Source organism: Muntiacus reevesi, chromosome 7 (genome assembly GCF_963930625.1).
Source record: "Muntiacus reevesi chromosome 7, mMunRee1.1, whole genome shotgun sequence".
NCBI classification, from domain to species: domain Eukaryota; kingdom Metazoa; phylum Chordata; class Mammalia; order Artiodactyla; family Cervidae; genus Muntiacus; species Muntiacus reevesi.
The window spans coordinates 41,131,082-41,156,753 of record NC_089255.1 but is presented as its reverse complement, the minus strand read 5'-3'; the positions used below and the strand labels follow the sequence as shown (position 1 = coordinate 41,156,753).

General features: G+C 42.7%; 2 pseudogenes; one reads left to right on the top strand and one right to left on the bottom strand.

Annotated features, from left to right (window-relative positions):
• Window positions 1–13,530: 13,530 nt before the first annotated feature.
• On the bottom strand, window positions 13,531–13,977 carry LOC136172345 (small ribosomal subunit protein uS19 pseudogene; annotated as a pseudogene).
• A 2,786-nt stretch (window positions 13,978–16,763) lies between these two features.
• LOC136172103 (DNA mismatch repair protein Msh6 pseudogene) lies at window positions 16,764–20,738 on the top strand (annotated as a pseudogene).
• The last annotated feature ends 4,934 nt before the right edge of the window (window positions 20,739–25,672 follow it).

Sequence of the window (25,672 nt, the reverse complement as noted above, 5' to 3'; positions counted from 1 at the left end):
GCGTTAACAAAAGGGAAGGGAGGAATGAATTTCTGTCAACAGGGACTGTGACTAGAGTTGCTGAGGTCCCTGTGAAAGGGGGGAGACTGAAGAAGCACTTGGAGAGATGAGGAGAGAGATTAGTGTTAAGAGAAACATCAGCCTTTTTTCCTGCTTATATATAACAGTGATTCTGGGGCCAGTAATGCAGGATCTCATTGGCCTCTTCAAACACATTTTAAGACAGGTATGTATTCAGGAGTAACTGTGTAACTTCTTACTGTGTATAATCCAGGTTTTAGAATAGGATCACTGTAGGTATGTTTATGGTTTTAGATGTTGCAGCAATGAAAGGAAAAAACAGCCTTGCTTAATAAAGTTGTAAAGAGTGTTAAGTACCAGTAGCCTCATGCACATTATACAACCCCATAATAATTATGCTGATCTTGTAAACAGCTTCCCTGTGTAGACTAGCTGAGCCTCCACTGCCAAACATCAAGAATTAACAGCAGGAGCTAGAAAAATCAATAAGCCTTTACCCAGGGAACCAAAGATATGTAGGTTACTAAAACTGTTAATAGTTGCCCATAAAGAGTAATATCGCATTATGTTAATGCTAAAGGAGGTTTTGTTTTATTTCCTAAATAATAAAAAGATTACATAATAAAGGACTAGTTGACAAAGTGATAAACATTCATGGCAGCAACGGCAAATCAATAAAAGCATCAAATAAGAAAAAATGGAACCTGTTTCTTGGCATTCCAGTTAGTTGCATTTCATAGACTGAATCTGGTTTATCTTGTGGTCTCTTTTCACATACCCACAAATCCCATTTTAAGATGACAGTGGTGCATCTGTTTGTCCTTTGATGCTAATTAACTCCTACTGCCATTCCCTCAGATTAAGTGGGGATGGCTAGCACAGATGATACATTCAGTCCATCATGAAAAGAATATGTTTTCACAAATGTTTTCATATTTGGAACTTTTTGGGTAAGTAATCTTAAACACAATTTCCTTTAAACTTTTCTCCATGATCAGGAGTCTTCATTATATGATTCCTGAGTATCCTAGCTTCTTTATTACCAAGGGAGCACCTCATGGAGATGACTGCTCCTCATTTGGAGCCTTCATTATAGGTTTTCTAAATAACCTTATCTCTTGTTAATGACTTTAATTTGTTCCTGAAAACACTGCCACTAGGTTAAAAGCTGTTAAATGAAAAAAAATTTTTCATTAGTTTTATTAGAAAAAAAAATATGGTGTGTTCCACTGCCCCACAAGGTCCTCAAGTAATTTTCACAAATACAAAATTTACCAAAATACAAAATACACCAATTAAGTAGTGGGGAAATAAAAAAGCTTATAAAAGTTAGAAACAATAATTGGAAAATGTTCTGTTACTAACCAGTATACTAAAATTTAATTCTGGTATTAACAAAGATTGAAGGCAGGAGGAGAAGGGGATGACAGAGGATGAGTTGGTTGGATGGCATCACCAACTCGATGGACATGAGTTTGAGCAAGCTCTAGGAGCTGGTGATGGACAGGGAAGCCTGGCATGCTGCAGTCCATGGGGTCGCAAAGTGTCAGACACGACTGAGCGATTGAACTGAACTAAACTAACTAACTAGAGTTAGCACACACCTCACAAGTTAAAGGTCATAGGTCCATAGCCAGACTGCCCCCACTTCCGATGCTAGCCACACTGGGCTAGTCCCCAGGCTACCTGTAGGATATTTACTTCCTGCCTTTTCAAGTGCAATGCTTTGTGGGAAAATGAGACAAAAGTCTGTCAAACTTCTTGATAGAAATTGGAGCTTAAGTGCATAGCCTCTGCACAGGGTACTAGATTCTGAGACCTAATTGTGCCATGTGGATGCCTGAGTCAAGAGAAGTATCCTTATGTCTGCCTGGTCATGCAATTCCTCCACCGTTGGGCAAGACGGAAGCTAAGCCCTCCCAGGAAGTGAGGGAGAGAGAGGCAGAGATGGAGAGAAGTGGAGATGGAGGAGCTGGGAGGTACAATTTGCGAGGCTCATTTCTTGAGAGCCTGTGAAGTAGGATAGATCAGGGTCTAATACAGCTGTGGCAACCTCCATGCAAGTGTATGCCTCAGAATCTCTCCTTGCAAGTTCAACTTCTCTTTCTTTGATTTTTTATTTATGTGGAAAATAGCTGGTTTACAGTGCTGCCTAATCACCCCCAAATAACCCTTACTGTCTGAGTGAAAATTCCCACTCATATTTTTTATTTTATTTTTGACTGTGCTGGGTCTCTGTTGCTGCATGGACTTTTCTCTAGTTGCATTGAGCACAGGCTACTCTCTGGTTGTGGTGCACTGGGCTTCTCATTGCAGTGGCTTTTCTCTCGTTGCGGAGCATAGGATTTAGAAAGCTCGAGCTTCAGTAATTGCAGCGTGCGGTCTCAGTAGTTGCTGCTCCCGTGCTCAGGAGCACAGGCTCAGTAATTGTGGCACATGGGCTTAGTTGCTCCGCAGCATGTGGGATCTTCCAGACCAGGGATCAAATCGGAGTTTCCTGCGTTGTCAGGTAGATTCTTTACCACTGAGCCACGTGGGAAGCCCTCCGTTCTTACATTTAAACACACTAATTGGTTAGTTATTTTCATAATAAAATGTCAATGAAATGTGGGACCTTCTAGAGGACAGCAACCTCATCTATAAAATAAGCATGATAACCAGATTTACCTTATGGAACTGTTCCAAGTATCCAGTGAGTTGATGTGTAAAAGTGTACAGATTGTTGGCTGTGGATGGTTTTGGGTGGTACAGGGTCTTAAAGACTGGATACTTGATGCAAGACTTACTCTAGGCATCTGAGGACCCTCGAGGAGACGGCTGAAGGCACTAGGAGCATACATCTCACTTTCATTGGCCCATTGAATGGCCACCAGGAGTTGGAATGGTCGTGGCTCCAAGGGTCTGAAGAGTGAATTGACTCCTTGAGCTCTGCTGTTCCAGGGGTTAGAATATCAAAGAACTATGGAATGAGTGCCTTGTGTATCCAAACAGGTCACACTCTTTCTGTAGATCAGTACCCTGTTTTCATTGTTCTATGTATTTGAGAAGAATGAGTATTTTGCTGCTGTTGAATAGCATGTTCTATGTATATCTGTTAGGTTCATTTGATCTGCAATATGGTTCAGGTCCAATGTTTCCTTATTGATATTCTGTCTGGATTATTTATCTATCCATTATTGAAAGAGAGGTATTGAAGTCCCCTACTATTATTATGTTGTTGTCTATTTCTCCTTTCAGATCTGTTAGTATTGGCTTAATATATTTAGATGCTTCAATGTTAGGTGAGAATATATTTAACATTATTATATCTTCTTAATGAATTGACTCCTTTATCATATAATGACCTGTTGGGACTTCCCTGGCAGTACAGTGGTTAAGACATTGTGCTCCCAGTGCATGGGACATGGGCTGGGTCCCTGGTTGGGGAACTAAGATCTTGCATGCCGTGTGGCACAGCCTAAAATATAAAAAAAATTAAAAATTATATAGTGACCTTTGAACTTCTTTCTCTTTCTTTTAACTTAAAAGTTAATTAATATATAAGGTCAGAGGGTCTGAAGCCACAGACAAAAAAATGTCTTACATTACTGTGGGGTAGGGAACTTCTTTAGTGAAAATATCTGTTACCACCGATGCTCAGAACTGGATGCCAGAAATTCCACTGCTGCTACCCCTCAAGGAACCCAGTGATGATGGGGTGGAGATAGAGGTGAGGATGAGTGTTAGGATTAGAAAGTCCTGGCTTCAAGTCTATAACTCTACAGTCAATCCAGTGAAGAAAGATATGCTCATGCATGCATGCATTCATTCATTTCACAAATATATATGAACTGTCTCATTATTGTGAACAGCTATGCTAAGTACCAGGGATTAAGTGATGGCAAAAAAAAAAGAATGTTTACAGTTCTTGCTGTCATGATGCTTAGAGTCTATTGGATAAGACAGAGCTAGTAAGACTACATGGAGAATGACAGAGGCAGAGTTCTGCCGAGGAGTGTAGCGTTGAGAAGGGATCAGAGGAGGAGGGCTGTGTGTCCTGTTTTCTGTCTGCATTAGTGTTCCTCCAGGACCTTTAGCTTCAGACTTGTAAGATTCCCTCTCCACTACATCACTGATGTCTCTGTTGCTGCCTTTGGGCTCCTTCTTTGGTCTTGTGGCTGTGGGTTGCAGCCCAACACTCCTGCTCTACTAGGTATCTGGAGAGGGACCTGTCCTTACCATTGGGGATTTTCCTTGAAAATGTAGATGTTTCTTACAAAAGGTAAACTCCTACTTGGTTTTCAAAGAGTCTGCTGTCTCTTACTAAATAAGCAGGATGGCAAATTCTGTTCCCCATTGAAGGCAGGAGGAGAAGGGGACGACAGAGGATGAGATGGTTGGATGGCATTACTGACTTAATGGACATGAGTTTGAGCAAGCTTCGGGAGTTGGTGATGGACAGGGAAGCCTGGGGTGCTGTAGTCCATGGGGTCACAAAGAGTCAGACAGGACTGAGCGACTGAACTGGGCTGAGCTGAGAGTAGCTTAAGTGTAGCAAGTTTAAAGAAACTGTTGTTATAGAACATATACAGACTAGCACAAAGCAGTTTCTCTTTTCAACTAAATTTAGAAGATTTAGTCAACAGATGGATGCTTGGTGTTTTGCATGTTGGCTTTTCATGTTAACTTCACTCTTTAAGTCTTAAAATCTGCATTCCAGATTGTTGAAAAGAAGGAACGCTATTCCATTGTTCTTATGTTTTTTCCCAAGCAGAAATCTCAACTGGCTCAGTTACCTCTCACCACCTTGTAGACTGACCTTTCTGACAAGGATGTCTTCCTACTGAAGAGACAGCATGCTTCTTGTTCCTGCTGTGTGTATGTGTGTGTGATCATTGAACGGTTGTTAAGTAATCTAAAACAATGCATTTTAAACCAAAGCAGCGCTTAGCTCTAATATGCCCCAGGATAGTCTCATGAACAGCTATATAGGCGTAGGAAGCTAGATGGCAGAGTAATCACACAGTTAAAGGCTTAAAGTGGGGTTGGAGAGAAGATAAACCCTGTCTTCATTAAAAAAAAAAAAAAAAGAAACTCCTGTTTACCCATCTGAATGATAGAAAAGAGGCAGTTGAATGTGATGTTTAGGAGGTTTAGGAGGAACAATTTTTTCCAGGTTACTGAGCTATAGTTGACATATAACGTGTATTTTTAAAGTTTGCAGTGTGTTGATACAATATATTTACATATTGGAAAAGGATTACCACTCACCATAGCATTAGCTAACACCTCCATCACAGAAACACCCTATCAGAAACACCCCCTTGTTTGGTGGTAAAATCGTTTAAGATTAGCCTGTTAGCAACATTCAGTGTATGATACAGTATTATTAGCTATAGTCACCATGCTGTACATTAGATTCCTAGAACCTGTTAATATTATAACAGAGTTTGTACCCTCTGGCCATGATCTCCCCATTTCTCCCACCCCCTACTCCCTGGTAACTGCCAGTCTACTTAATTTTTAAGAGGAACAATTTTTTTCTTTTATTGAAGTAGTTGCTGTACCATATTATATGTTACAAGCGTACATATAGTGATTCACTTTTTGAAGGTTATACTTCATTTATAGTCATTATAAAATATTGGTTATATTCCCTGTGTTGTACAATATATCCTTGTAGCTTATTTTATACCTAATAGTTTGTACTTCTTAATACCCTACCCCTATTTTGCCCCTGCCCCACGCTCTCCCCACTGATAACTCCTAGTTTGTCAGGCGAACGTGGTAACCACTACACTACGGAAACCTGCTTTAACCCCTAGTTTGTAACAGGAACAATTTTCAAGGTTAAAAAAAATCAGGAAAATTGTCCGCTATGACAGGAATTTGATGATCATAACCAACTTCATGCAAAAGGGTTCTTTAACCCTTTTGTGGAGTTATCAGTGGGGTAGGGGGTGTATTAGAAGCATAGAGTTGGCATGAGCCTGGATGAAGAGTGTCTTCCAAGCCCTTTTAATGATTACCCTGTTATTTATAGTCTTTTCCTCCTTGTGGTCTCACCTGTAAAGTGTACATCAACTCCTTTAAATTATGATTAAATAGGTTTGGTTGCTCAATCATGTCTGACTCTTTGTGACCCCAATCTAATGTAGCCTGCCAGGTTCCTCTATCCATGGAATTCTCTAGGCAAGAATACTGGAGTGGGTAGCTTCTTCAGGGATGTTCCTGACCCAGATTGAAGCCGGGTCTCCTACACTGCAGGCAGATTCTTTACCACCAGGGAGAGCCCTTAAATTATGATGCTAAGTAACAAATGCAAATGATTTAAATACTTAAGACAAGTGATTAAAGGTTATGCAACCAAGGAATATAATAGGGTAATAGGTGCCCAGAACTGTAGAGTCACCAAGCTTCCAATCCTCAGGCTTATGACCTCAGCCCAGTTATAGAGTTTCATTGTCTCATTTTTCTTATTAGTAAAAATGGAGCTTACAATGGTACCCACATCACAGAGGTAAAAACATCTTAGAAGCAGACAGGATAGGAAAGTTGCCCAAGCCCAATCCATCCACAGAGTTGGAGACTCTAGGACTTAAGGCTCAGAGGCACGTTCGGCATCCTCCTGCCGACGTGGGCAGAGGGTGACCAGGAAGGAGCAGCCGGTTCCAGTGGCCTCAGACCCAATGACTGGTGAGTCTGCTATAAGAACCTTGAAAGCAGACATCTTCATCTTTGTATCCCAGGTCCTAGTGTGTGTCATTGCAGGTGCATAATAAGTGTGTGTTGACCTGTATGTATAAATGCCCCAGGAAGAGATATTCTTTCTATTTTAATGACTGTGTTGAGATGGGATAAAAAGTATTAATATGAGAGAATCTGTGGACTTTCCATCCTGCACCCTGGAGTCCATCAAGAGGATTCTGTAACGGTCAACTTGGGTTCTTTGTCTCCCTATGGGGAGATATGTATGTGTGTGTTTGTGTGTGTGTGTGTTGGTTATAAACTAGGCATATGTATTCATATGCTTGGATTGCCATAACAGAATACCTCAAACTGGGTGGCTTCAATAAGAAAAATTTGCTTTTTCACAGTTCTGGAGGCTGGAATCCCTAGATCAGGGAGGCAGCAGAGTTGGTTTCTAGTGAGGATTCTCCTCCTGGCTTGCAGACAGTGCCTCCTCATTGTGTCCTCACATGTTCTTTCCTCTGCATTGCCTGCACTCCTGGCGTTCTCTTCTTGTTGGATTGGAGCCCCACCCTTATGACCTCTTTTAATCTTAAATACCTCCTTCAGTGTCCTATCTCCAAATACAGTCCCATTGGGGGCTAGAGCTTCAACCTAGGAATTTTGTGTGGGTGGCATACAATTTAGTCCATAACAACCCTCTTCAACACTCTTTGAGGAATTGGAGGAAATATCTTTAAAATTATTCTTTCTACTAAACACTGTATTTGTTTGATCATGGCACAGTCCCAAGGCTGGCCCAAGTGAATCCACAACTTTACTAGAGTCACAAAGTAACTTAACTAGCAGAGCTGCCTGCAAACATACCAGCAAACCTGGTGGAGGCGATCCTGGAACACAAATTCTCTTTATTTTGTTTGACGTTCAAAGCTAGTCGATCACTTCTGGGGTCTCATTCCACACTGGTCTTTTTGATTCCTTTCTTCCTAATAAAGGGAGACCAGGTTCAGGCCCTGGGTCAGGAAGATCCCCTGGAGAAGGGAATGGCAGTCCTCTCCTATAGTCTTGCCTGGAGAATCCCATGGACAAAGGAGCCTGGAGGGCTACAGTTCGTGGGGTTGCGAAGATTCGGACATGACTGAGCACCTAATACGTTCACTTTCCCCAATAAAACCCAGAAAACATGGCTTAGCGCTGTGTGCATTTGTAGATTGTTCATCAATATGTGAAACTGTGTTCACATATTCAGCCTCAGTCTCTACTTGGAACAGAAAGAACTTTTCAGAAATCAGCAAGTAAGTGGGGAGAGATTTCCCTGGGTGACCCTTGAAATCACCCTTGGTCTCTTTTTAATACTGACTTTGAAAATACTCCTTATTTGTCTCCTTGGTCAGGGCCAGGAAGAGAGGCAAAGGGATGTGTCTCCACTCTAGAAGGCACCCCTAGTTTGTGAGGGCTGATAGAAATCCACTTCTGGGTACTAGGCACAGATTACATGGTGGGACTTCTCTCTCTCCTGGTTACTCCTCCTTGATGTTTATAGCCAGCTCTCTTTTTCAACAACTTTACTAACTTTACCTCAATATTTTTCTGGTTTTAAAGACTGAGCCTCCCAGGTGTTTATTTTGTAATTTCCAGGAAGTTGATCATACCCTACTTAGAATCTAATAACTTTTATCTAATTACTTTTTTTTTAAACTGCAGAATCTTCTTGCCACCTTTTCAGAACACGTCTACATATTTTATGTTATTTTCATTTCTGATAATTTTACTGATAGATCTGGGTGGGAACTGAATCTTCTTTATTAATAAGAACAGCTCTAGAAGGTATAAAGGGAGTCCTGAGGAAAACGAGACTCACTTTTGGACCCTAAATTTAGCCAACATTCCTCTTTGTTGTGTTATTCATTGGCATTTATTTACATTGTTTTAAAATTCAGCATCTTCATTACTGGGCCTGGGTGGAAGTCTGATAAAATATTGATAACAATCCACAGTGTCAGCAAATAAAGCCTGCTTGGGTTAAATAACAGCATGCAAAGAAAGATAATGAACAGCAGAAGGAAGACGGGACCACTTCCCCATGAGTGGCAGAGGCGGCGCGGTGGGCATTCAGCGAGGGGGACAGTGCTGTGGGCTGGCGCGGCGGCACTCTGCAGAGGAGCGAGGCCCTGCTGGGGCCTTTTGGGATCTGCAGGAAGGAAGGAAGTGGTGGGGTGGGGGTGGCGGGGAGAACGGGCCGAGGAGGGAAGAAGCTAGGGTAGCTTGGAAGAGGAATTGAAACCCTGTGTAATTCTATTCTAACAGTGCATTCCTGGAGGCCATATCTGTGCCTGGCACACCTGTAAACATACTGCATATTGTCTTTAAAATATATATATGTACATAAAATTTTATTTATTTATTTTGGCTGGGCTGGGTCTTTGTTGCTCTGCGGGCTTTCCTTCAGTTGTGGCGAGGGGAGGCTACTTTTCTCTGTGGTGTGTGGGCTTCTCAGCGCAGTGGCTTCTTCTGTCTTAGCGCTCTGGCTCTAAGCGTGTGGGCTCAGTAGCGGCAGCTCCCAGGCTCTAGGGCGCAGGCTCACTAGTTGGGGTGCAGGGGCTTAGCTGCTGGGCAGCCCATGGGATCTTCCTGAATCCGGGCTTGAACCCACGTCTCCCACATTGGCAGGTGGATTCTTTACCACTGAGCCACCGGGGAAGCCCCTATGTACTGTCTTACTTCGTGCTGACCTGTGGCCTTGGCAGGCAGTTAACAAGATCCTCCTGAGAAATGAAGCTCGTAGAGATTCTGAAGTCCATGTTCTGAACCACCAACAGTCCCTCCATGGAAAAGGGGGTGCAGGCCAGGTTGGCGGGAGATGAAGCATCCTGGATTTAGAATACTGGGGAATTCAGTGTCTTAGGAAAGTGAGAAGATGTTGTTCAGAATTTCAGTATCCCTGGTCCACAGTAGTTATGGACTGCACTGGCCAGACAATTCAGAGTCGATTTTTAGGGCGGCAGCACAGTGGAGAACGCGTTCTCACTCAGCAGGCAGCTATTCTTGGGAAAATGAAAACAGAGCGACTCCACAGTGGTTTCCTCAAAACATTGCTGAAGCGTTTTCTGGGGGGAGCTATCTCCCAGGTGAAAGGAGGCAGAGAGGGAGTGAAAGGAAACTCTGAGAGCAGCCGGAGGGAAGGCAGAAATAATAACACCAGCCACAGGCGACGAAGGGAGGTGGGCCGGCGAGCTGAAAGCACAGGGATATTGTTATGGTTCTAATCAAAGAGACAGCAAATGTCGGAGAGAAGCATTCCCTGCTAATAAAAGGTCTGCTATGACTGAGGAGTTGGCAGTGGCTGAGAGACAGGGTTCTTTGGGAGATGTGGCAGCTGAAAGGAATTCCCCTTTTCTCTTTGTGCAGCCCTTTACAGTTGGCCAAGTGCTTTTTCTCTCTGTAATCTGTTTGACATCAGTGCTGTGAAGCATGGCATTGTCAACATCGTGTGACACATAAAGAAGGAAGTTGTGAAAGAGAAAGGTCTTATCTGAGTTCCTGTGGCTGCTTAGATGGAGCTGAGAGCAGAACTTGGATCAGCCCTGTTAGCCTTCAGCACCCTCTTCTGTCAGGAGGATGAGCAGGGTCATCCCAGAGTAAAGGAAACTTTGGGAAAGAAGCTACCGAGCCACCTTGGAAAAGTTGAGAGTCCTGGGGACTCTGTTCGTGTCTAATGACTTTGGAAAGTTTCTTAGAAATCCTTCCAGTTAAGAATGAATATACAGGAACATCTTATTAATTTATATTCAGGTGACCAGAAAAAGCAACCTTCAATACAAAGAATTTGAATTATCTGATACCCTTGTGCTAGCAAGAGAAGAGGAAAGCATTCATTTGTGATTTTTTTTTTTTTTAAAGGCTGATTATTTGTCCTTGCTCTCTTTCTCCAAGGAAAGACTTTTCTGTTTTCACTCTCTCCTTCATAATGACACTCTGTATTTGCTTTAAAGACACTGGGTTTCTACTGGCAGTGCTCCTTCTAATAGCAGAGCCACCTCACTGAGCTTAGGGATCTGGTTTCACCACTGAGTTTTCTGTAGATTATGATACTTATTTTGGCTTTTCCCATACCAACATGGTGAGATTTGTGTTTTCCAGCTTCATTTTCTGATGCTCTTCATACACACGGGTAACTCCATTTCCAGTCCATCTCATTCTGTCCATAGTCTTGGTGTTTCTCCCTTATTCTTCTATCAAACCACTGCTATCTGGAATTTTATTATCTTTCCATGTGGTCAGCTATCGACTGCTGTGTAACAAATTGCCCTAGATTTGGTAGCTTAAAGCAACAAACATTTCTAGGGTCACAGTTTCTGTGGGTCAAGAATCCAGACACTGGCTCCTGATCTCTTGTGAGGTTGCAGTGATCTCTTGTGAAGAGCTGGAGGGTCCATTTTCAAGATGTCTCAAGGGGGTTGTTGGCAGCAGCCACAGATCCTTGTGACGAGAACATTTTTGTATGGCTTCCTCAATAGTACAAGATCTAGGACAAAGAAGGAGGGGGTGAGAGCACCCCAGATGGAAACTCATATAACCTACTGTTGGAAGAGACATCCTATCACTTCTGCTTTAATCTATTCAATAGATGTGATCCAATAAGTCCAGCCCATACTCAATCAGAGAGAAATTAAACTCAACCTCCATTACAGTCCTTAATATATTGAGTTGTTTTGTGTGGGGGTGCAGTGGGGGTGGGGAGGGGTGCACTATCTTAGTTGCCCTATCAGGGATGGAACCCAGGCCCTGGCAGTGAAAGTGCTAAGTCCTAACCACCGAACAGCCAGGGAATTCCCAGTCATAGTTATTTTAAATTCCCATTTGATCATTTTAACATCTTTGCCATATCTGAGTTTGGTTCCGATGCTTGCTTGCTCTCTTCTGTTTTTTTTTTTTTTTTTTTTGCGTTTTAGTATGTCTTGAATTTTTTTGTTCAAAGTGGGATGTGATGTATTGGTTAAAAGGAACTCCGGGAAATAGTCCTTCAAGGATGTGGTGCTAAGTTTTTTTTGTGGTGGCAGAGGAGGTGTTCTACAGTCCTATGATTAAGTATCAGCCTTTTAGTTAGCCTGTACCCCAGGCTCACTTGTGAACTTCACAAGTGTCCCCACCATCTTAGGTGGGACAGGATGGCTAGAGGGACTAGAGTTGGGAGTTTCCTTTCTGCTGGGTTAGTTAGGCTCTGATAAGACCCCAATAATTTAGGATCTGGTAAAATAATTTCTCTTGAGGGCAGGCTCTGTTAGAACAGGATACTCTGATTATTTCAAAATGATTACTTTTCCCCTCCCCATGCAGGAAGCACCAGGGGATTTTTTTTTTTTTTTAATTTCTTCATTGTAAGAATCTGGAAGAGCTCCTGGAGGTAAAACTCACAGAATCCACCCCCCCCCATTATTCCCCCCTCCTACTCGCATCCAATGATTGGGTCCACCTGGAATTTTCATCTCTCAGATTTATCCACACTGAGCTTCCAGCAATTTGTCAATTACAATTCAGGTTTTCTTACCCCAGCAACTGTTCCTGTGGAGCTTTCTGCCTGTGGATTTCTGCTCTAGTAAGTTGTAATTCTCAGTATCCCCCTGTCTGTCTCTCCAGTTTTAGGGGTGGTCCCTTATAACCTAAATTCTGCCAGATCTAAGTCGAGCTGCTGATTTTTCAGTTTGTTCAGCTTTTTACTTGTTAGGATAGAGGGATATCTTTTTTAAAAAAACTTTTTATTGAAGTATAATTGATTTACAATGCTGTCTTAACTTCTGCTGTATAGCAGAGTGATTCAGTCATACACACATATATTCTTTTTCACATAATTTCCAAACTCCCAATCCATCCTCCCCATTCCCTGCCCGCAACCACAGGCTGTTTGCTCTGTCTATCATAGGGGATTTGTCTTTCTCTGTCTGACTTACTTCACTTAGTTTGACACTCTCTAGGTTCATCCATGTTGCTGCAAATGGTATGACTTCAAGAGGGAGGACTTTGAATCTCCATACACGTTAACTGAAAGCCACGGTTTTTCTTTAAACTTTTTAAAAATTAATTTTTTTCATTGGAGTATAATTGCTCCACGATGCTGTGCCAGTCTCCACTGTATAAGAACGTGAATCAGCTATAAGTACACACATATCCCGGGCCTCCTTAAGCCAGGGGTTTTGTAACATCATTATTGTGATTATCATGTGACTGTCTTCTCTGGCCCATTTTCTACTAGGTGTTACTGAGAAATTACTACATGCCAGACACTATTTCAAGTGCTCGCTCTATCTATCTATCTATCTATCTATCTATCTATCTATCTATCTATCTATCAGCAACTCCGTGTGAGTAGTACTGAACTTAGTTTGGGCTCTATAAAAACAGTCTGCAAAAGCAGTTTGTGTGCATGAGGTTGATGACGAGAATGTTCTTAAGGAAAACTGGTAAGGGAGAAGCAGAGTAAGAAAAGAGAAGGTGCTACACAAGGATGGAATTTCAGGTGAAGTACGGTCTCAGCGTGATGTCTGGGGGCTCTGGAGTGTAAATGGTACCTTGCCTCATTGCTAGGAAGGGAGGAGGGCGTGTGTACCCTCACCCCAGCTAGTCATTAGTTACAAGCCATGATGAGGGCCCCCCTACTCTTTCCACTTTACAGATGAGAAACTTCAGGCACAGAGAAGTTGAATAATTTACTCAAGTTCACATAGCCAAAAACTGGTGGGATTATATTTGGACCCTAGGCATCCTGGCTCTGTGGATATATTTTATGCTGCATTTTAAAATTTTATCTACTTTTAGAAGTCTCTGCCTCCGTTGGCCAGCAGGCTACTTGAGGGGGAGGGATAGGGAGGAGTGTGTGGCCCCATGCCTGGCCCGCCGTGCTTCACGGGCTTGTAAGGGATGAACTCGCCTAGGTAGTGGCCAGTCATCTCAGGCTTGATTTCCACCAGGTTGAAGGTCTTGCGGTTGTAGACGCCCATCATGCTGTCCAGCGTCTGTGGCAGGAAGATCAGTTCGCGCAGGGGCGTCGTCACCACCGCGGGCTTCTCCAGGGGCGGCACATCCTTCTCCAGGGGCAGCACATCCTTCTTGGCCTTGCGCGGCCATTTCAGCGGCCAGTCTCGCTTCTGCCGGCGGTTCAGCCGCCACCGCCGCCGCTCGCCTTACAGCTGCATCGGCTGCTCGTAGGACACGGTCGAGGTCCAGGCCACAGTAGGTGAACTTGCGGATGGTCCGCTTCTGATTCTGTTCCACTTCCGCCATCTCGTCGGCTCCTTGGAAAGGATCTGTGCTGCATTTTAAAAAGGCACACTCAGGCACTTGTCTCATTTGACCTTCCAAAAGCTCTGTGAGGTAGGTGGGGCATTGATCATTACTCCAAAATTTCAAATGAGAAAACTGAAAGTTAGTGCTAGCGTTTTAAAATACTCTAGGTCTTGGTCTTGTTCTCTCTCCAGGTTATGTCTTGCTCTCTTAAATCAACCAGCGTTTGTTGCACTGACTGTATGATTACAATAGTAATCACCTGATTTAGGAGCACACCACTTAGTGGGTACAGAGTATCTGTATTCTGCGCTGTTCGCTGTTCCTATTATTGAAATGGAAAACTTCATCTCTCCAAACGAAGAGGGGTCCTAGCTTCTACTTAGATGTTATTTCAAATCACAGGCTGACTAGCTCTCAAATGAATGGATTTACTGCTTTGTAGTTGCAAAGTAATAACAAGAACAGCATCCCATTGCTGAATTCCTGATTGCAGAAGAGTTAAAAAATTGTGTAAAAAGAACATATTCATGGAAGCAATTCAGGATGTTATTGGGGAGAATCATACAATTATTTATTATCTTCATTGAAGAAAAGGAATTATAAAGTAACAAAGAGGGTTGTAAATTTCAGCAGAAAATGAGGAAGGAGAAATTTGGGGGAAAGCTATTCTATCTAGGGAAGAGTAACTTGAAATGGAGCTTCTAAAATCAGCGTGTAGGCGTTAGCTTCCCCCCTGGCGTCCTGCGATTCGTGGGGTTGCAAAGAGTCAGACACGACTGAGCAACTGAACTGAACTGAATCCCAGGAATGTAAGAATGCAAACAGGACCAAGTTTGCACTGGTACCCTGAAACAGCACAAAGGACAAACGTGTGGTCTACATCTGCTGCTTCTGTTTCTTATTTCTAAAGTCCTTGTGACTCCTCCAAAGCTTGGTTTCTGCCCAGTATTTGCAGTCGCTCCCAGATTCATCCTCTACTCCTTCCCTGCCCTGTTTGTATCAAGCCTACCTTTCTGTGGCACGTGTATCTCGGTCTTTGTTTCGACATGCTGGATTTTTAGTTATGGCATGCAAACTCTTTTTTTTTTAATTTATTTTTTTGATTGAAGAATAATTGCTTTACATACTTTTGTTGTTTTCTGTCAAATATCAGCATGAATCAGCCATGGCCCATGAAAGGAGCTGGGAGGAGACTAAGGTGGTTTCTCAGGCAGCGGTTCAATCTCTGTCATTTCTAGCTCAGTAGACTGCACCCTTTTCCCGTAGCCCCAGCTCATGGTAGGCAGCCTCGGTTCCTGTCCTTTCCGCCAAAATCCTGATTCTGGTTTCTGGCATCATCGTCTCCTTCTTTTGTTCTGTCAGGCCCAGGGGTGGCAAAAACTTCCTGGTATTGCTCATCTCTGGATTGCCTCATTGTCCTTTTAGCTTCTCAGCTGTTCCATCACTTGGGTAACTAATTACTTTTATTGAGTTTCCTTTACTTGAATTGCCTTTCCTCAGTTTTTAATTATTTGTGCCACTTACAGCTCTGTTCTTGACCTCTACAGTTTTCTTTCCACACTGCTTTAACTCAGTGAACTTACCATTATCTCTGCTTCACTGGTATTTGCCTCTAATACCATTTTTCTACCTGCCTAGAGGATGTCCCCACCTGGCAATGCTGCAGAACCTTTGAGATCCAGATACCCCCAAGTTAGTTAGCAGACAGAGGTGATGGTAGGGGTGCTCTTTGGCTCAGAGATATTTGGAGATTGAGCAATAGTGGTAGGTAATATCTATAAGTATAAAGAATATTGTGGGTAAGTGACATGAACTTTAGATGATTTTTCTGCTTTCCACCTGCATGGCTCTAGTCCAGAACCTCAAGCTGCATTGCTTACAGGGTTCCAGGCAGGTAACATAATTGAGTAAAGTGGGCTGGGTGAAAGAAAAATGGTCCCTTGATTTATACCCTTTTGATACAGAAACACTTTGTGTGCATATTATAACACTGTGGGAATGCTCTTCCCTTTCATAAAGAAAATGTTCTCTTCCATTTTTCAGGAAAAATTCAGCCCTGTTTTGTTTTTCCACCTTGGCAGAGACTAACAGGTTTCCCCTGCTATTCAAAAGTAGAGCATGCCTATGAAATCTTCTTTAAGCTGAAAGATAGAAGGCAAAGAAGCAATTACCTTAAGACACATCTTGCTAATTGAGGCACAAGATAAATTGAGAGAAGACACAGATGCTCACAGACACAACTCAACACTATGGCGGCCTGATGCTGAGATGCTGTGTGTAATTCCCGGGGAGGGAGCTTAGTGGGGCCACTCTGGCTTCTCAGGGTGCAAGCTGATTCTCTAAGTGTTTAAGGGCTCACTGCAAAACGAATGTGGAACACTTTTTGATTTTCATCTTTCTTTGGTAAAAGCAAAAATCCTCCTCTGATTTATTTTGGTTGGTGAAAACAGGTACTAGTGTACATCTTTTATAAAAGTGAAGTGATGAAAAGCAAACTTTTGAAAAGCAGGGACACCTGTGAATCCAGAAAAGTACTTTTATACTATAAGTAAACACCCCTGTTTACCTTGAACTTACACAGTGCTCTTTGTAAGTTAAATCTCTTTTCTTAACTTTTATTTTTGTGTATGTGTTATATGTCATAACATATATTTCATTAAAACTGGGAGAAAAAATATTGCAAATTTAAAAAGAAAGAAAGAGAGATTTCCCCCCAGCAGGCCCCGAGCGGTAGATGCCTTGCCTCTAGTGTCTCGGTATGACAGAGTGGTTGAGCCTCGGCAACTGTGGCTATGTTGTGACAGAATACACTGTATAGCTTCTTCCCTAAGTTTCCAGCCATGAATAATGCCAACAAAGCCCCTGTCAGGGCCTCAAGTGAAAGCAGTGCCACCGCCACTAACATTGGGGCCTCTCTTTCCCCAGGCGGGGATGAGGCCTGGAATGAGGCTGGGCCAGAGCCCCCAGCGGTTACCATGTCGTTGGCCGAGGCCAGGAACCTCAATGGAGGGCTGCGGAAGTCAGCATCCCCTGCGGTCCCCACCAGCAGTTCTTGTGACTTCTCACCAGGGATTTGGTTTGGACCAAGATGGAGGGTTACCCTTGGTGGCCTTGCCTGGTTTATAACCACCCTTTTGATGGAACATTCATTTGTGAGAAAGGAAAGTCTGCCCAAATTCATGTACAGTGTTTTGATGATAGCCCAACAAGGGGCTGGGTTAGCAGAATGCTATTAAAGCCATATATAGGTTCACATTCAAAGGAAGCCCAGAAAGGAGGTCATTTTACAGTGCAAAGCCTGAAATACTCAGAGCACTGCAACGTGCAGATGAAGGCTTGAATAAAGACAAGATTAAGAGGCTTGAGTTGGCAGTATGTGATGAGTCCTCAGAGCCAGAGGAGGAAGAGATGGAGGCAGGTGCCACTTATGCGTCAGATAAGAATGAAGAGGAAAATGACATTGAGAATGAAGAGGAAGTGAGGCCAAAGGTGCAAGGAGCCAGGCGAAGTAGCCACCAAATAAAAAAAAAGTGAAGGGTCATTTCAGACTCTGAGTGACATTGGTGGCCCTGATGTGGAATTTAAGCCAGACACCAAGGACGAAGGAAGCAGTGATGAAATAAGCAGTGGCCTGGGGGACAATGACAGTGAAGGCCTGGACAGCCCTGTCAGAGCTGCTCCAAAGCGGAAGAGGATGGTAACTGGAAATGGTTCCCTCAAGAGGAAGAGTTCAAGGAAGGAAATGCCCTCAGCCACCAAATGAGCAACTGGCATTCATCAGAAACCAGGAATACTTTGAGGACTTTCTCTGCCCCTCAGAATTCTGAATCCCATGCCCACACTGGTGGAGGATGTGATGACAGTAATCGCCCCACTGTCTGGTATCATGAAACTTTAGAGGGGCTTACGGAGGAAAAGAGAAGAGATGTGCACAGGAGGCGGCCCAATCACCCTGATTCTGATGCATCCACACTCCATGTGCCTGAGGATTTCCTTAATCCCTATACTCCTGGGATGAGGAAGTGGTTACAAATTAAGTCTCAGAACTTTGATCTGGTTATATTTTAAAAAGTGGGGAAGTTTTATGAGCTGTACCACATGGATGTGTTTATTGGAGTCAGTGAACTAGGGCTGGTATTCATGAAAGGCAACTGAGCCCATTCTGGTCTCCCTGAAATTGCTTTAGGCCAATACTCAGATTCCCTGGTCCAGAAAGGCTATAAAGTAGCGCAAGTAGAACAGCTGAGACCCCAGAAATGATGGAGGCACTATGCTGAAAAATGGCACACATATCTTAGTATGACAGAGTGGTGCGGAGGGAGATCTGTAGGGTCATTACCAGGGGTACACAGACCTACAGTGTGCTGGAAGGTGACCCCCCAGAGAACTGCAGTAAGTATCTTCTTAGCCTCAAAGAGGAAAGAGGAGTCTGCTGGCCACATTCTTGTGTATGGAGTATGATTTATTGATACCTCACTAGGGAGGTTCTTCATAGGTCAGTTTTCAGATGATCGCCACTGTTCCAGGTTTAGGACTTTAGTGGCACGCTATCCTCCAGTACAAGTCTTATTTGAAAGGGGAAACCTTTCAATCGAAAAGATGATTCTCAAGGGTTTATTATCCTCTTCTCTTCAGGAAGGTCTAATACCAGGCTCCCAGTTTTGGAATGCAGCCAAAACTTTGAGAACTCTCCTTCAAGAAGGATATTTTACAGACAAGTTAAATGAGGATGATAGGGTGATGCTACCCCAGTTGCTTAAAGGTATGACCTCGGAGTCAGATTCTATTGGATTGACACCAGCAGAGAAGAGTGAATTGGCCTTCTCTGCTCTTGGTGGTTGTGTCTTCTACCTCAAAAAATGCCTTATTGACCAGGAGCTTTTATCAATGGCTAATTTTGAAGAGTATGTTCTCTTGGATTCTGACAGGGTCTATGCTACAAGGCCTGGTGCTGTCTTTGCTAAAGCCAATCAACGAATGGTGCTAGATGCTGTGACACTGAACAACTTTGAGATTTTTCTGAATGGAACAAATGGTTCTAGTAAAGGGACCCTGTTAGAGAAGATTGATACTTGCCATACTCCCTTTGGTAAATGGCTTCTAAAGCAGTGGCTTTGTGCCCTACTCTGGATGCCATAGAAGACCTAATGGTTGTGCCTAACAAAATCTCTGAGGCTGTAGACCTTCTTAAGAAGCTTCCAGATCTTGAGAGACTACTGAGTAAAATTCATAATGTTGGGTCTCTCTTCAAGAGCCAGAACCACCCAGATAGCCGGGCTATATGTATGAAGAAACCACATATAGCAAAAAATAAGATTATTGATTTTCTTTCAGCTCTGGAAGGATTCAAAGTAATATGTAAAATTATAGGGCTTATGGAAGAAGTCATTGATGACTTTAAGTCTAAAATCCTTAAGCAGGTCCTCACCCTGCAGACAAAAAATCCTGAAGGCCGCTTTCCTGATTTGACTTCAGAACTGAGCCGATTGCATACAGCTTTTGACCATGAAAAGGCTCGAAAGACTGGACTGATTACTCCCAAAGCAGGATTTGACTCTGATTATGATCAAGCTCTTGCTGAGATAGGAGAAAATGAACAGAGCCTCCTGGAATACTTGGAGAAACCGCACAGTTGAATTGGCTGTAGGACCATAGTCTACTGGGGAATTGGTAGGAATCATTATCTGTTGGAAATTCCAGAGAATTGCATCACCCATAATTTGCCAGAAGAATATGAGTTGAATTCCACCCAAAAGGACTGTAAACAATACTGGACCAAAACAATTGAGAAGTTGGTTAATCTGATAAATGCTGATGAACAGAGAGACGCATGATTAAAAGACTGCATGCAGTGACTGTTCTCTACCTTTGATAAAAATTATAAGGACTGGCAGGCTGCTGTGGAGTGCACCACAGTGTTGGATGTCTTATCGTGCCTGGCTAACTACAGTTCAGGGGGTGATGGTCCTATGTAATGTCCAGTAATTCTGTTGCCAGGAGAAGCTACTCCTCCCTTTCTAGACCTTAAAGGATCACGCCATCCCTGCATTACGAAGACTTTTTTTGGTGATGACTTTATTTCTAATGACATTCTAATAGACTGTGAGGAAGAGGAGGAGGAAAATGGCAAACTTATTGTGTGCTTGTTACTGGGCCAAATATGGGAGGCAAGTCTACACTCATGAGACAGGCTGGCCTATTAGCTGTAATGGCCCAGATGGACTGTTATGTACCATCTGAAGTGTGTAGGCTCACACCAATTGAGAGAGTGTTTACTGGATTTGGTGCCTCAGACAAAATAATGTCAGGTGAAAGTACATTTTTTGTTGAATTGAGTGAAACTGCCAGGATACTTACACATGCAACAGCACATTCTCTGGTGCTTGTGGATGAATTAGGAAGAGGTACTGCAGCGTTTGATAGGACAGCAATAGCAAATGCAGTTTTTAAAGAACTTGCTGAGAATATAAAGTGTTGTACATTGTTTTCTACCCACTACCATTCACTAGTTGAAGATAATTCTCAAAATGTTGCAGTGTACCTAGGACACATGAAAATGAATGTGAAGATCCCAGCTAGGAGACTGTTACCTTCCTCTATAAATTCATTAAAGGAGCCTGTCCTAAAAGCTATGGCTTTAATGCAGCTAGGCTTGCTAATCTTCCAGAGGAGGTTATTCAAAAGGGACATAGAAAAGCAAGAGAATTTGAGAAGATGACTCAGTCACTGCGATTATTTTGGGAGGTTTGTCTGGCTAGTGAAAGGTCGGCTGTAGATGCTGAAGCTGTCCATAAATTGCTGACTTTGAGGAATTATAGACTACATTGGAAGCTTTGAGTTCACTTTTGACAAAGGTGGTAAATTCAGACAACATTATGATCTAATAAACTTTATTTTTTTAAAATGAAAGAAAAAAATGAAATAAAATATCCCTCAGGCTGATTGACACCTCCAGGCTGAAAACTCACTCTCGACCTCAGTGTTAGGCATGGAAGAGAAGGTGGTGGGGTCTGAGGAAACTTGGACATGGCATGCCCTGTCTAAAGGGGCTGCGGTTAGCTCCAGCCGAGCGTTGCACTATAGGAAACAGGCCAACTGTTGCTGGATCTTCCAGTTTTTAAAGAAAAGCCAGAAATTATATTTCTTTGTGATATCTCCTGGTTTGAAAACATTTGCTGTTTTTGATTTGAAAACATATATACCCATATGTTCTATGCGCCAAACAAAACCTGTCTACACTCTGAGTTTCCTGTGGGTTTGGTTTGTGACTTCTGGTTTAGTCTCAGTCTGCATGCTAAGTCTCACCTACTTATTTAAACCAGTGCCTTCTCTAAAGGCACGTGCTAGAGTATTACCACAACTCTTCATATACTTTGTTAACTCTGCTGGGTGTTTTTCATTTCTTCCACCAGATCTGCTCCTCACACCTCTCCTTCATTTTTTAAAATACTTTTTACTTATTTATTTAATTGTTGGCTGCACTGGGTCTTTGTGGCTGTGTGTGGGCTTTCTTTGGTTGCAGCGAGCAGGAGCTACACTCTAGTTGTGGTGGTTTCTCTTGTTGCGAAGCATGGGTTCGAGAGTACATGGGTTTCAATAGTTGCGGTTTGTGGACTCTAGAGCACAGACTCACAAGCTATGGTGCATAGGCTTAGTTGTCCCGAGGCATGTGGAATATTCCTGGACCAGGGGTCGAACCTATGTCCGCTCCATTGGCAGGCAGATTCTTATCCACTGTACCACCAAAGAAGCCCCTCACACCTCTCTTTCCTTATCCCTGTCCTGGGAAGCTAACTGTGTGTGTCTTGCACCCATAGCCTTTCTATTTGGTTTCCTGCTGCTTTTCGCCAATAAGAGGCATGGAGGGAGAGGGGAGAAAGGGAGGAGATCAAAGTCTCAAAATAGATTATATGCATGTCTGGGCAGTGAAGGTCATCCCTCTTGGACTATGACTTTGGCTATAACTGAGGAAATTATGAGTTGAGTAATACTTCAACCTGCTACCCCAAAAAGCTAGATCTGTTCCTCAGTAGCCATGGTCCTTGACAAGTCTTAACAGAGTTGCAACTTCTGTCAAATATCTTTTTAAAAAATATTTATTTTTACTTATTTACCTGGCAGTGCCAAGTCTTAGTTGTGGCATGTGTATCTCAATCTTGGTTTCAGCATGCTGGATTTTTAGTTATGGCATGCAAACTCTTTTTTTTTTTTTAATTTATTTTTTTAATTGAAGGATACTTGCTTTACAGAACTTTGTTGTTTTCGGTCAAACATCAACATGAATCAGCCACAGGTATACATATGTCCCCTCCCTCTTGAACCTCCCTCCTATCTCCCTTTCCCACCCCCCTCTAGGTTGACACAGAGCCCCTGTTTGAGTTCCCTGAGATGTACAGCAGATTCCCACTGGCTGTCTATTTTACATATGGTGATGTAAGTTTCCGTGTTACTCTCTACATACATCTCACCCTCTCCTCCCCTCTCCCCGTGTCCATAAGTCTGTTCTCTGTGTCTGTTTCTCCATTGCTACCTTGCAGGTCAATTCATCAGTGCCATCTTTTTAGATTCCATGTATATGTGTTAGTATATGATATTTATCTTTCTCTTTCTGACTTACTTCCTTATGTATAATAGGCTCTAGGTTCATCCACCCCATTAGAACTGACTCAGATGTGTCCCTTTTTATGACTGAGTAATATTCCCTTGTGTATATGCACCACAGCTGCTTTATCCATTCTTCTGTTGGTGGACATCTCGGTTGTTCTCATGTTCTTGCTGTTGTAAATAGTGCTGCGGTGAATATTGGGGTACATCTGTCTTTTTCAATTTTGGTTTCCTCAGGGTATATGTGTGGGAGTGGGATTGCTGGGTCATATGTTGGTTTTAGTTTTTTAAGGAATCTCTATACCATCTTCCATAGTGGCTGTATCAATTTACATTCCCACCAACAGTGTAAGAGGATTCCCTTTTTTCCACACCCTCTCCAGCATTTACGGTTTGTAGACTTTTTGATGATGGCCATTCTGACTTGTGTGAGGTGATACCTCATTGTAGTTTTGCTTTGCATTTCTCTAATAATGAGTGATGCTGATCATCTTTTCATGTGTTTGTTAGCCATCTGTATGTCTTCTTTGGAGAAATGTCTGTTTAGGTCTTTTCCCCACTTTTTGATTGGGTTGTTTGTTTTTCTGGCATTGAATTGTATGAGCTGCTTGTATATTTTGGAAATTAATCCTTTGTCAGTTGTTTCATTTGCTATTATTTTCTCCCATTCTGAGGGTTGTCTTTTCACCTTGTTTATAGTTTCCATTTGTTTGAGCAAGATCCAGGAGTTGGTGATGGACAGGGAAGCCTGGCATGCTGCAGCCCGTGGGGTCACAAAGAGTCAGACATGACTGAGCGACTGAACTGACTGACTGACTGATAGCTTTCTTTGGCACACAAACTCTTAGTTGTGTCATGTGGGATCTAGTTCCCTGGCTACGGGTTGAACCCAGGCCCCCTGCATTCAGAGTGTGGTGTCTTAACCTCTGGACCACCAGGGAAGTCCCTGTCAGAGGTCTTGGTTGCAACTGTTGTCTGAAGCAGGATTTTGCTTCTTATTGATCTATCTTTCCCACATTGTCACTTCAGACACACTTCTTGCCTCTAACTTTTTATGTTCCAATGCCAGTGACAGGCAGATCTCTTGCACTTAGCAGTTTTGGATGAATAGAAGGTTGCTTTTACTTTTTTGGAGCAGTATTTGCAGTTCATAGGCACCCTTGGCCTTTGCACCTATTCCATTTCCCCAGGTAGGATAATCACAATTGGAACATCTTGGTAATATCCCATACTATTAAACATAAGACCCACCCTTTCACATTTCCTCTAATATGGATTTGAAATCCCAGCTGCTTTCCCTCTTGGTAATAATCTCCAGTCTCCTCCTCCCCTACTCTTCTCAGAAGCCTGTGAGCCCCTTCGTGGTTTCATTTCTTTATCCTTTCTGATGAAATTCCATGTTGTGTTTTATCCTTCAGTCTCTGTCTTGCTGGCATTCTTGCTTTCTTTGCCTCTTTTTCAAAATCTGCTATAGCTGTCCTGCAAACCCCAACTCATATCTTTTTTACTTCTGAGATGCCCCTTCTCCAAATCTTGTTTCTGAAAGATGCTAGAGGCAGTCACACAACATAGGTACTGTAGGTGTAGACGTACATTTATAGCATCCGATGTCAATGGAATGCACACTCCTCTTAATACTGCCTCCCACCCTCTCCCACTCTTCTTAGACATCCAACCTCCTCACTTTCTGTGGATAACCTAATTTAACATTTCTCAGGAAAAAGACAACAGTTGCTCCTGTGTACACTTTTGTTGGCCTTGGCACCAGCCTTTATCTCCCATTCTCCTCCTTTGGTGATGAGTTGCTCCTATCCAAGGCTCACCCGACAGCTGAAGTGCTACCTCGCTGCCCCCTTTTGTGACTTTTTTCTGTGAGATTTACTTTTTGTTTTCCATTGTTGTATCCTCTTTCTCTTCATTGGCACTTCCCTGCAAAATAAGAACACTTTGAAATATTTCCCATTAGAAAACCTTGGCAACAAAAGAATGTCTGCCAATATAGTCAATAATGATACCTATCACTTATTAGAATTCTAAAAAAAAAAAAAAAGAACGTCTGCTGATGACCCAGCTCGCCTTCCAGAGAGTCTCCTCCCCACGCCCAGCTCTCTCCTTCCTTCCTGGGACTGTCTGCACTGCCTCGATTTCAATTACTCTTCAGTCCTCAATAATCTGCTTTTTACCCCCATCTTGAAAAGGTTACCAGTGATTTCCTGGTTGTTACATCCAAATGATACATTTTGGTCGGCATTTTCTTTGAACTTTATAAGACATTTGACTTTTTGGGCCACTCCATTCTTGAAATTCTCCCCTTAATTTTTTTGGTAGTCTTCTCCTGGTTAGTCTAGCTGTCTTCTGCTCAGTCTCCTCTGGTGGTCTCAGTTTTGGTTTTCCCCCGGGGCCTCCTCTCAGCCCCTTATGTTTTCATGCTGTATCTCTTGTGTGCTCAGGATTTCAGTCACTGCTTATGAGCTGTTATTTCCAGACTCTATGTCGAGACTAGACTACTCTCCTGAACTCTCAGCTTGTATAGTCAGTGCATTTTTGTTACGTTTTCCAAAGGTACACAGAGGAAAAAAAACTTCTAAAACAAAACTGAGCTCATTCTCCTTCTAGCAACCCCCACCCTACCTCACCTCCCTGGAATGCCCGCTACTCCTTATGTCAGTGAAGACTGTCAGAACCCATGTTCCCTGAGTAAGAAATCTGGGCATCATTCTCAATTCCTCCCTTTACTTTGGTTCTACATTCCCAATTAATCAACCTTGTCTATTTTCTAATAAGTCCAGTACTTATCACCTCTCCTCCGGTAGATCTGCCTCTCCTCCCTGAATTTAGACCCTTCTGCTTTTTTCTTTAGAAGGAGACTCCCTTTCTTCTTTTTGTACACACACATACACACATATATTCTTTTTCAGATTTTTCATTACAGGTTATCACAAGCTATTGAATATAGGTTCCCTGTGCTATATAGTAGGTCTTTGTTGTTTATCTGTTTTATGTTAAATAGTGTGTACATGTTAATCCCAAACTCCTAATTTATCCCTCCATTCCTACACCCCCTCCAATCCCTTTTGGTAACCATAAGTTTGTTTTC